Source organism: Cetorhinus maximus, chromosome 21, assembly GCF_964194155.1.
Source record: "Cetorhinus maximus chromosome 21, sCetMax3.hap1.1, whole genome shotgun sequence".
NCBI lineage: Eukaryota > Metazoa > Chordata > Chondrichthyes > Lamniformes > Cetorhinidae > Cetorhinus > Cetorhinus maximus.
The window spans coordinates 73715310-73727377 of NC_135899.1; the positions used below are offsets into that span (position 1 = coordinate 73715310).

Sequence of the window (12068 nt, forward strand, 5' to 3'; positions counted from 1 at the left end):
CATGGCTTAGTGGGTAGCACTCTTGCCTCTGAGTCAGAAGGTCATGAGTTCAAGTCCCACCACAGAGGCCTGAGCATAAACTCTTGAAGCGCTTCATTGGCTGCAAAGTGCTATTTTAATGCAAGTCTTTCTTTTTACTGAGAGTCAATGATAAATAATTCCAGTCAGTTTGGATGGCAGAATTCTGCAGGCTGGGTATTTCACAGGTCACCAAAGATCAGAATTTCAGTCGAGTAATTCTAATTCTGCAGACCCTCAAAGGGTGCAACGTTCTGAAGTAAGCTGTCGTTGACTTTTAGTCTGCAGTTATCATGACACAATGGAAAAATAATTAAACTTGGAATTACAGCCAATTGAAACTGTTTTCAGACCATTACTTTGGAAAGTACATAAAATGAGAAAAACCAAGCCAAATAATGATGGCAAATTTATAGCACTATTATTGTAACCGTTTTCAAGCATAAAGATTAAAGATTGCAGTTCTAAATTACTAAATGATTTATGCTGCAGCATTTCTCAGGACAATAATTTTCTCTCTTTTTTCAAGATTTATTTTCTTTTCCCTTTATGTTCTCCATAGGTAGCAAGGAAAAGGGATGATGGGGGGAGTGTGTGAAGGAGAGAGAGTGGGGGGAGAGAGAGAGGCAGTGAAGGGGAGAGGGACTGAAGGAGAGAGAGAGTGAAAGAGAGAGAGTGTGTGAAGGAGGGAGAGAGAGATGAACATTAAGGGAGACATAGTGAGGAAGAGGGAGAGGCAGAGAGAGGGAAAGACACAGGGGGAGGGAGGGAGAAAGAAGAAGAGTGGGAGAGGTTGAAGGAGAGAGGGAAGGAAAGAGATTGAAGGAGGGAGGGAGAGTAGGAGAAAGAGTGGGAGAGAAAGGGATAGTGTGAGTGAGGGAGAGACATTGTGTGAGAGAGAGAAAGAGAGAGAGAGTGGGAGAGAGCAGGAGAAAGAAAGTAAAGGAAAAGGAGAGATAGGAAGAGACACCAAGAGAGAGATCCTGACACTGATATAGTGTAAAGCGGGTGATAATGAATCACTTCAATAAAACAAAAATGGCAAGAGAAGTATATCAGGCTATCTATCGACTTGCTTCCACCCATTTTACACTATCACACAAAGTCAAAAGCTACCCTAGAGAGAACAAGAGAGAGAGAAAAAAATGTCAAGCCATGAAAATTGGTCTTCCTGCGAGATATGTTAGTTTGTTTTGCTGTCAAAGTGATTCCCAGTATCACCACTGAGCATTGTGACAGAGTAGCAAGTGCCTACTTTTCTCCTACATCCTAAGGCATTGAACTCAATTGGTTGACATCTGAAAGATTAAAGGCTCAGTGGGCTCTGTTGGATTTGAAGCTTTTAGTCCTGATCAAGTGCTCAAACAACTGAGCTGCCCCAGCTAGGGGAATGAACAATGAATTTTCATTGAAAAGGATTTGAAAGGGCAGATACAGGGAATATATTTCTTCTGCTGGAGGAATCAAAAACAAGGAGACATCATCTTAAAATTAGAGCTAGGGTGTCCAGGAGCAAAATTAGGAAGGAACTTTTCACGCAGTGATTAATAGAAATTTGGAACTCTCCATAAAATGCTGGGGATCAACTAAAGAATTTAAATTGGAGGCTTATAGATTTTTGTTGAGAAAGACTACAAAGGGATATCGACAAAGGTGGGTAACTGGGGTTTGAGGTGAAGATCAACTGTAATCTGAAAGAATGGCAAAGCAGCCCCAAGAGGCAGAATATCCTCCTGCTGTTCCTAATGTCACTATGACAGGCCTCCATTTAATCCCTGAGCCAGCACTAAATTGCAGTGGGCTCAGGGATAATAGGTGTCAATATGCTCATTAACTGACATGTTGCCGCTGGCTGGCCGGAATCCTGCATCAGTCCCTTCCATTATCGGACTTAATCGGTGGGGCCTCTTCCATGATTAAGTGGGCCCGGTTGCCATGGCTGCTGCAATGGCTACGTAAAATATAGTCCATTGATTGGGGAACAGGCTTGAGGGGCTAAATGGCCACTTCAGCTCTTCTGTTCCAGTGTGCCAACATATCTGTACCTTCGAGAGTTACCGTAGAACTGTTAAGACTCCAGTCCAGAGCAATGTATTTGCCTGCTGGATATGTGTCAGCATCTTTGCCCAATGCTTTGCTACTCCCCCAGAGCCCGGGGCCCAGCTCAGTAACTTGACCTAAGTCTGTGAATTTGTCTCCGAGCACTCCTTCGCAAAAACATTTTGCAATGTAGAGTTCACACATTCTTTAGGAGTTTATGTAAGGAAAAAGAAACAGCTAATAAAAAATTGTCAGATGTACGTGCAGTATTGAAATGCAATTTTTTTTAAATGAATAATTTCCACTTGTGGGCAGTTTGAAATAAGGAGGATATTGGGCTAATGGAGAAATCAAATGTGGGTGTGAACTGGTTGCCAAAATGTACATGATAATGAACAGGGAATGGACACCAGATTTTACTCCTCACCCACCCTCACACAAAATCCTTACCCTGTCAGTTATCCTCAATGTCCAAGCCTCCACCAGATACTTTAAGTGCTGGGCGTGGTATCTCAGAGGTAGTAACATGGTCGGTTCTTATCTACACAATGTCATGTGCATTTGAAGAAAGAAAGCACTCAGAATATCCCAAAATGCTGTGCAGCCGATGAAGTGCTTTTGATGTGTAGTCATTGTTGCAATGCAGGAAATGTAGCAGTCAATTTGTACACAGCAAACTCCCACAGACAGCAATGTGATAATGAGCAGTAACCAGTGATCTGTTTCAGTGATGATGATTAAGGGAGAAACATTGGCCAAGAAACACCAAATTAGTGTCGTGGGATCTTTTACGACCAGCTGGGAGAGCAGACAGGGCCTTAATTTAACATCTCATCCAAAAGATAGCATCCCCAACAGTGCATCACTCCCTCAGTACTGTACTGGTGTATCAGCCTAGATGTTGTGCTGAAGTATCAGAAGTTGGACTTGAACCTAGACATTGAACAACAGGAAAATGATTGAAGTGCGGCCCGTTTTTAAGTAGCAGGCTGTCTGACCCTACAGCCAGGAATTCTGGATTTTTTTTTTTTGTAAAAATATACTTTATTCATAAAATATCTTCAATCGCATTCAAAACCATTTCAAAAACAACATTACAAGGGTACAATCCAGGTTAAACTTTTACAAAATGTATCACCAGGTGCATCAGTACAAACAATATTACAATCATTTACAGCCTTTCATTTTGATCTGTACAGCCCGAGGGGCTCTAAACAGTTCCCAGTCTCTCGGTGCGCTGTGGTAGAAAGGTCTTAGACAGCGACCCTTCCCCATTGCGCCCTTGCGGCAGCTGCCCCAAGCTTTAGTGCGTCCCTCAGCACGTAGTCCTGGACTTTGGATTGTGCCAGTCCGCAACAATCGGTCGGGGACAACTCTTTGCGCTGGAAGACCAACAAGTTTCGGGCAGACCAAAGCGCGTCTTTCACCGAGTTGATGATCCTCCAGCTGCAGTTGATGTTTGTCTCGGTGTGTGTCCCTGGGAACAGCCCGTAGAGCACAGAGTCCTGTGTCACAGAACTGCTCGGGATGAACCTCGACAGCAACCACTGCATCTCTCTCCAGACTTTCTTTGCAAAGGCACAATCCACAAGGAGGTGAACAACGGTCTCTTCCCCACCACAGCCACCTCGAGGGCAACGTGCAGAGGGGGTGAGCCTCCTGGCGTGTAGGAAGGATCTGACGGGGAGGGCCTTTCTCACCACCAGCCAAGCTACGTCTTGGTGCTTGTTGGAAAGTTCTGGCGATGAGGCATTCTGCCAAATGACTTTGACAGTCTGCTCGGGGAACCATCCCACAGGGTCCACCCTCTCCTTTTCCCTCAGGGCCTCTAGGACGTTACGTGCTGACCACTGCCTGATGGACTTGTGGTCCAAGGTGTTTTTCTGCATAAATTTTTCCACCAGGGACAGGTGGTACGGCACGGTCCAACTACTTGGAGCGTTCCGCGGCAGCGTGGCCAGACCCATCCTTCGCAACACCGGGGACAGGTAGAACCTCAGCACGTAGTGAAACTTGGTGTTTGCGTACTGAGGGTCTACGCACCGCTTGATGCAGCCACACACAAAGGTGGCCATCAGTATGAGGGCGATGTTGGGCACGTTTTTTCCCCCTTTATCTAGAGGCTTGTACATCGCGTCCCTGCGGACACGATCCATTTTCGACCTCCAGATAAAGCGGAAGATGGCTCGAGTAACCCCCGCAGTACTTAAAAGTGTCTTTACCTTCAATTATGCAACACGAAGCATAATGGAGGCACAATCCTGTCGCTACTCTTTTTGATTCACACGTCAACCCACCCATCTCCCTAGAAGTATCTACATTCAAATTGACTATTAATGCTGAAACAGTGACAACTGGTTGGTCAGTGTGTGAAAGGGAGAGGTTAACATTTTGGGCGTGGATCTTGCAGTGAAACAGTTCAGACAAAGGCTGCCTGCCAGTACCTCTCGTAGGTGCTGATAGTCTCGATTAGAATGTGGCTGTTCCAATTTTTACTTTGATTTTAAAAGTAAGGCTCCCCAAAGGCCTAGAAGGAAAGGTTGCAGCACCCAGCCACACAAACCAAAAGGTCCCAGGCTTGATCACTTATTGGCTAGGTAATTTCTGCAGGCTATTTGTTCAACACTACAAGTAGCATCGGATGCCTCTGGACTTTCGGGGGAGGGGGTGGATTGTAGTGGGTGGGAAATAGAGTTCCTACTTATTAATGCTATTCAATAACTCCTTTAAGCAATGGATGAATGAAGTGTAGAGAAAGGACAGAGTTGGACTTAAATGTGATGCCCTTCAGAGTTGAATGGCCACCCAGATGAAGCACCAGGTGGGTCTCAGTGAATGAGAAACCAAGTGAGAGTCGGCACCTTCAGGAGAGGAAGGCAAAAAGAGTCTTGCATTTCTTTAGCACCTTTCACAACCTCACGACATCCCTGAACATTTTACAGCCAATGAAGCACTCTTTAAAGTGTAGTCACTGTTGCAATATAGGAAGCATGGTAGCCAATTTGCACACAGCAAACTCCTACAAACAGCTATGAGATAATGACCAGGTAATCTGTTTAGTGATGTTGATTGTGCAAGAAATATTGGCCAAGACAATGGGGAGAGCTCCCTTGCTCCTCTTTAAAATAGAGGCAAGGCATCATTTACATCCACTTTAGAGGGCAGACAGCTTGGGTTTAACGTCTCACTAGAAAGATGAAAGAACATAACACAGCGTGATGAAGGAGTAAGAAGGAGCAGACATGTGTAAAATGGTATAGTTACAGCTCATGAGGAAGGGAAATTGAGAGAAGCATTGACTAAAATTGTGTAATTAAAATAGAGAGAGATGGGGTTAAGGTCAATGAAGTGTCATCTATCGGATAACATTCTTCATCTTGTATTTTGTCCAGCCATGGAAGAAGAGCTTTCTCAAGGCTGTACCATCTTCTGTAAGATTAAAGAAGGTGAATTTCATATTCAGGCTGTTTTTGATGCTATTACTGAAGCAGTGAGTGATGTCTTGTGGATTCCCTTTACACTTTAGCACAGAGCTTGTAATAGCTTCCTGGAAGTAGGATAGCCTATTGCTAAGTGATTGATTATATTGTATGCTCTGTGCTTCTTGTACAGTAGAAAGTGTGCCAGAGGCTCCTGTGGTGACTCATTAATTCTGTGATATTAGCCTACCCTCATGATATACAAGGCCCACAAGAAAACAACTGGTTCATCAGTCAACCAGTTGCCACCGGTGCTGTGAGTGATTACCTTCCACACTTTGTTTTACATTGATTAGAAGGTGTGCATGTCACAAAGTAATAGATATTACCCGTTATGAGGTAATGCAGCCATTGGAGGCAAGAGCGCCTGCTGTCCAGTACAGCTCTCTTCAATACTGAATTCCCGCAATATCTTCCAGCAGACCATCTGTTAACACTATTAAAAAACTTGCTGTGATATGAGCTAGAGAAACACCTGGCTGGGAACAAGAATAGAGATTATAGAGAAGATTGTAAACTGAGGTCATCAAATACTCAATAGGATGCAGTGTCCCCAGTGCTGTTAAAGACGAAAGAATGACTTGCTTTCCTATAGCTCTTTTCATGACCTCAGAACATCCCAAAGCACATCCCAGCCAAAGAAGTATTTTTGAAGTGCAGTCACTATTGCAATGTAGGATATGTGAGATTCAATCTAGTACTGACCAGAAAATTTGAACTTACTGATGTTGATTGGGGAATAAATATTGAGAACATCCCTGGTCGTCTTTATATAGAGCCATGAGATCTTTTATGTTCCCCTAAGAGGTGCGTCAGTTCTCATCTGAAAGATGGTACCTCCCTCAGTACTGCATGAGAGTGTCAGCCTAGATGTTGAGCTTAAGTCTCTGAATTGGATTCAACCCTGAACCTCTGACTCAGCGACCATGATCTTGCAGTTTTTTTCCTTCACCCTGTTCACCTTTATGAAATCAAACTGCGAGAGCTGTAAATTATGCGCGGAATGATGGCGTACTTCCCCCCTATCGTACTGGACTCTTCCCTTCCTCTCACTGACTGACATTTAAGGACGAATCTTTATTTCAGTCTCTTGTCCCGTATTCCTGAAGTTAAATTTGTATCTTTGTCAAAATACTTACTGTGGATTAACCCCTGGGGAACCAGAGCAAGCGGATGTACATATGTTTTGTCTCTCTTTGCCGTGTCTGAAGTGGTTTAAGGAAATTAATAACAGACAGCACTCTCGGTGAGATTTCATTCGTCAGAAAGTTTGCTCGCTTTAAGTGGAGGTTGACTCCATGACCGGGAGCGAAAAGAGATGGAAACAGCTCCGTGTCCTTTTACACGTTTGTTGTGACGTTAATGAGTCATTTTTGACTTGATTCGCTGTAAGTGCTCAGCAATTGAATGGAAAAGGATTGGCTAAACATTTTTCGAGACCTCGCATCTTATAAACATATTAGTCTGCAGAAATGAGTATTTTTTAGGTGCTTATCAGTTGGAATTGATCAATGCGAAATGTTTTCGCTAAAAATGTTAAGAGAAATTTTTTGCCAGTCGTGAAGTATTTCCATTGTGACTTTTTTTCTAGTGATTCACTCTGCTAAGCTCAGGCTTGTTCCTTGAAAACAGCCAACATGTTTTGCTCTGCAGTTTCATTACCCCCACCCCTCTCCACTCCAATCCAGTTCTATCTCTTGTATAGTACGAGCTCCCTATTGTGCACCCTGGTTGAGCTGAGCTTCGAATTTACAATCCTCTTTGACACTCACCTCTACCTCTGCGACGTTGCTCGCCTCCATTCCTAACTCACCTCAACGTTCCTGGAGCCCCAACTTTCACATGTCGGCTTGCTGGGATGTGCTTTCTTCCTCTCCATCCTCCAGCTTGAGATGGTGTCGCACCGACTCTACTGATTTGCTGTGGGTACTTATGGGGATGTTTCTGGTTTTAGGTAGGGCATTCCAGGCTTTTTTTAACTTGAATGGGAAGGACGTTCAGATGAGGGGGAGGGAGTTTGTCACACGCAGGCTGATCCCATGCATTTTACTCCCATTGAATTCCAAAGAGGTTGCTGCTCTTGACTTTCTTCGTGACAGAAACTGCTGGCGCTGTCGATGTAAGTTTTGGAGAGTTGCTGCAGTGCAGCCCATAAAAGGTACATGAAAGTAGGGTTATGATAGTCAGGTCATGGGGTGCGAGTCAAAAGCAAATCTCAAAGAAGATCTTTGGTGCTGTATTGGCATTGAAGTGGTGATCTGCAAAAGAGATAAAAAGACCATTTAAAAGTAACTCTGAAACATAGTGCAAAATAGGCATCCATGAGTGCTCAAGCTAAGAAAGCATGATGAGAAGCCGTCCATTGAGGCACCGCCTGTTCTGAGGTGCATTATATCTCTGACAACCCAAAACTGCAGCCCCAGTGTGTTGGGGCTGTGTATATTGAATCCGCAACTTTGTCAGCTGCAGTTTTGTCTACTATCACTCTCTGCTAGCCATCCTCCCAAGTTCTGCCCTGCATAAATAATTAACTAAACTCCATGTCCCATACCGTAGTCCACACATTCCCAATTTGCTAACATTTCTGTCGCTATTTCCCCTTAAGTAGCCCTGCTCGATACCCGTACCCCCACCTTCAAGCCTCCCTTTTAAAAGACTCCACAAAGCCTTGCACATTCATGATTACACATTCAGTTACTACTCCCAGTTACTGCCTGGTTGCTTTTGCTTTTGTCTGAAGCAATTCAACAACAACAACAACTTGCAACCTCCTGGCAACCAGGATTAAGGAAAATCCCAAGGCCTTTTATACACATGTAAAAAGCAAGAGAGTAGCCAGGGAAAGGGTAGGCCCACTCAGGGACAGAGGTGGGAATCTATGTGTGGAGTCAGAAGAAATGGGAGAGATACTAAATGAATACTTCTCATCAGTATTCACCAAAGAGAAGGACTTAGCAGTTGATTTGTCTAGAGAAGAGTCTGTAGATAGCCTGGATCAAGTTGAGATCAAAAAAGAGGATGTGTTAAGCGTCTTGAAAAATATTAAGATGGATAAGTCCCCAGGGCCAAATGGGATCTACCCCAGAGTACTGAGGGAGGCATGGGAGGAGATTGCTGGGGCCTTGACAGAAATCTTTGTACCCTCACTGGCTACAGGTGAGGTCCCAGAGGACTGGAGAATGGCCAATGTTGTTCCAATGTTTAAGAAGGGTAGCAGGGATAATCCAGGAAATTACAGGCCGGTGAGCCTTATGTCAGTGGTAGGGAAATTATTGGAGAAGATTCTTCGTGACAGGATTTACTACCATTTGGAAGCAAGTGGGCATATTAGTGAGAGGCAGCATGGTTTTGTGAAGGGGAGGTCATGTCTCATTAACTTGATCGAGTTTTTCGAGGAAGTTACAAAGATGATCGATGATGGAAGGGCAGTGGATGTTATATACATGGATTTCAGTAAGGCCTTTGACAAGGTCCCTCATGGCAGACTGGTACAGAAGGTAAAGTCGCACGGGATCAGAGGTGAACTGGCAAGATGGATACAGAATTGGCTTGGTCATAGAATACAGAGGGTAGCAGTGGAAGGGTGCTTTTCTGAATGGACAGCTGTGACTAGTGGAGTTCCGCAGGGATCAGTGCTGGGACCTTTGCTGTTTGTAGTATACATAAATGATTTGTAGGAAAATGTAACTGGGCTAATTAGTAAGTTTGCAGACGACACTAAGGTTGGAGGAGTTGCAGATAGTGAAGAGGATTGTCAAAGGATACAACGGGATATAGATTGGTTGGAGACATGGGCGGAGAAATGGCAGATGGAGTTTAATCCGGACAAATGCGAGGTAATGCATTTTGGAAGGCAGGAATTATACAGTAAATGGCGGAACCCTTAAGTGCATTGGTGGGCAGAGGGATCTGGGTGTACAGGTCCACAGGTCACTGAAAGTGGCAATGCAGGTGGATAAGGTAGTCAGGAAGGCAAATGGCATGCTTGCCTTCATTGGCAGGGGTATTGAGTATAAAAGCTGGGAAGTCATGCTGCAGCTGTATAGAACCTTGGTTAGGCCACACTTGGAATATTGCGTGCAATTCTGGTCGCCACATTACCAGAAGGATATGGAGGCGTTGGAGAGGGTGCAGAGGATGCTGCCTGGTCTGGAGGTTATTAGCTACGAGGAGAGGTTGGAGAAACTCGGATTGTTCTCACTAGAGTGACGGAGATTGAGGGGTGACTTGATAGAAGTTTACAAAATTATGAGTGGCATGGACAGAGTAGATAGTCAGAAGCTTTTTCCCAGGGTGGAAGAGTCAATTACTAGGGGACATAGATTTAAGGGAGAGGAGAAAACTATAGAGGAGATGTGCGGGGCAAGTTTTTTACGCAGAGGGTAGTGAGTGTCTGGAGTTCGCTGCCAGAGGAGGTGGTGGAAGCAGGTACGATAGTGGTGTTTAAGAGGCAGCTTGACAAATACATGAATAGGATGGGAATAGAGGGATACGGACCCCAGAAGTGCAAAATGTTTTAGTTGACGGGCAATATGATCGGTGCAGGCTTGGAGGGCCGAAGGGCCTGTTCCTGTGCTGTACTTTTCTTTGTTCTTTGTTCTTTATAAAGCACCTTTAACATTGTAAAACATGCCAAGGTGTTTCATGGGAGCACTACCAAACAGAATTTGGCACGGAGCCGCAAAAAGAGATATTAGGGCAGGTGACCAAAAGCTTGGTCAAGAGGTCCATTTTTAGGAGCTTCTTAAAGGAGGAAAGAGAAGCATGGTGGCTTAGAGAAGGAATCAGGGCAGAATATTTCACTCATCAGGCGGGCATGCACCTGATCCGCACGAGTGTAAAGTGACGCGTGATGATGTCAAGCAAGCGTCCCGATGTCATTGCGCACTCGCGTGATATTTCGGTCGGCAGCACGCTGACTCCCTCGCCCACCCGCCGACAATTAAGCGGCCTATTAAGGCCATTAAAGTAATAATTAAAAGAAATTTTCCGCTGCCTGGCCAACCTTACGGTTGGCAGGCATGCCTCGGGCAGCTTTTACCCCCCGCCATGAAATCCTGGTCAGGGCCCCATCGTGGGCGGCGGTCCGGTTTCGCGGCCGTTACCGCTAGCCCCTGCCGAGCCCGCCCGGCAACCGGAAAAACCCTGGCCCCGGAGTTTAGGACCCAGGCAGCTGAAAGCATGGTACCGATGGCGGAGCAATTAATATCAAGAGACGCTCAAGAGGCCAGAGGAGCACAGGTATCTCGGAAGGCTGTGGGGATGGAGGAGCTTGCAGAGATGCGGGGGCGGAGAGGGGGTGGAGCCCATGGAGGGGTTTGAAAACAAGGATGAGAATTTTAAAATGGAGATGTTGATGGACTGCCAATGTAAATCAGCAGGCACAGAGGATGGTGGGGGACTTGGTGTGATTTAGGTTGTGGGCAGCAGAGCCCCAACATATGGAGGGTGTCCAGAAGAATACTGGAATGGTTGACTCCAGAGGTAATGAGGAGGATCAGGGATTCAGCAGCAGGTGAGCTAAGGCAGAAGTAGAGATGGGCCTCCTGGACATTTTATAATGCCAAAGGTGCAGGCCAGAGGTAAAAGCTCTAGAGGTAAAAAGATTAATAACATCAATTTTAAAATTTACTGGTTTATCCTTTTTTTCTTTGGCCTTTAACACGGTTTGACCAGAGTTATGTTTGCAGTGATTTGCTGCTTGTGAACTGTGACCCCTGGAGTTAGTCGGTTGAACAGCAACCAATCTTGCCCCACCCCAAAACTGAATTTTCTTTATTTAGTCGTTTTTTTCCTTCAATGCAGGACGTTTGCTGAGTTTTCTGTGCTAGCTGCAGATTTTTAAAAAACATTCCAAAGTTGTTCAGCCTTTAACTCAGCACAAGGCAAAGGGCACAAGGATTCCCTCCCTGTAATAACTGGGTTGCAGTGAAGAAAATAATGACAACAGGAAATGTTGTAGTGAATGGAAAAAGTAGGCAGCACTGACTGCAGAACTTCCTCTTACATCACAGACCAAATAAGGTTCAGTGAAGTAACTTTACTATCAAACCGTGTCAGTATCTTGTTGTCATGTTTCTACCTCATGGGCTGCTGTACCGTGCAGAACTGCACAGACAGAATCGAGATAGCAGAGTGGGGGGGATTCAGGATGATTCCTCCCAGAGGACAGTCACACCGCACACACACAGGTACAGCAACTTGTATTTTTTTGCTGTTGAATTACTTCACTTCAGTGACCAGTGGGTGGGTGGGTCAGACTGCCAAAGAGTTTTATCTGTTCCATTTCTTTCTCTCTCTCATGTGTAAATGTCATACTGTGAATGCGCCGTGTCAGTCAGTTAGACTCAAGATTAATGCTTTAAAGCCTGCTTTAAAGTACTGTAGAAGCGTGACGGTGTGTAAACATTAACACAACTGTTTCCGCATTGAGAACAGATCTCTGTTTCAGCTTGTTCCTGTAAGTAGTAAAACTGGTAGTTAATCTGCAATTTTCTCATCTGACTTGCAGGCAAAGCTGCCTCCCAGCTG

The 12068-nt window shown here is 44.9% G+C and overlaps 1 protein-coding gene across 6 annotated transcripts in view; it reads left to right on the forward strand.

Annotated features, from left to right (window-relative positions):
* The window catches only part of LOC144695990 (transcription factor HIVEP3-like), a 425012-nt gene that overhangs the window by 296863 nt on the left and 116081 nt on the right, over nucleotides 1–12068 (forward strand). For 2 of the 6 annotated variants that reach the window (XM_078567141.1, XM_078567139.1), the window contains exon 1: nucleotides 11601–11728. The exons of the other annotated variants lie outside the window; for them this stretch is intronic. The gene's annotated coding sequence lies outside the window, so the exon portion shown is untranslated. Of the gene's footprint in view, nucleotides 1–11600; nucleotides 11729–12068 lie in introns of those variants that run through there. 6 annotated transcript variants of the gene reach the window in all.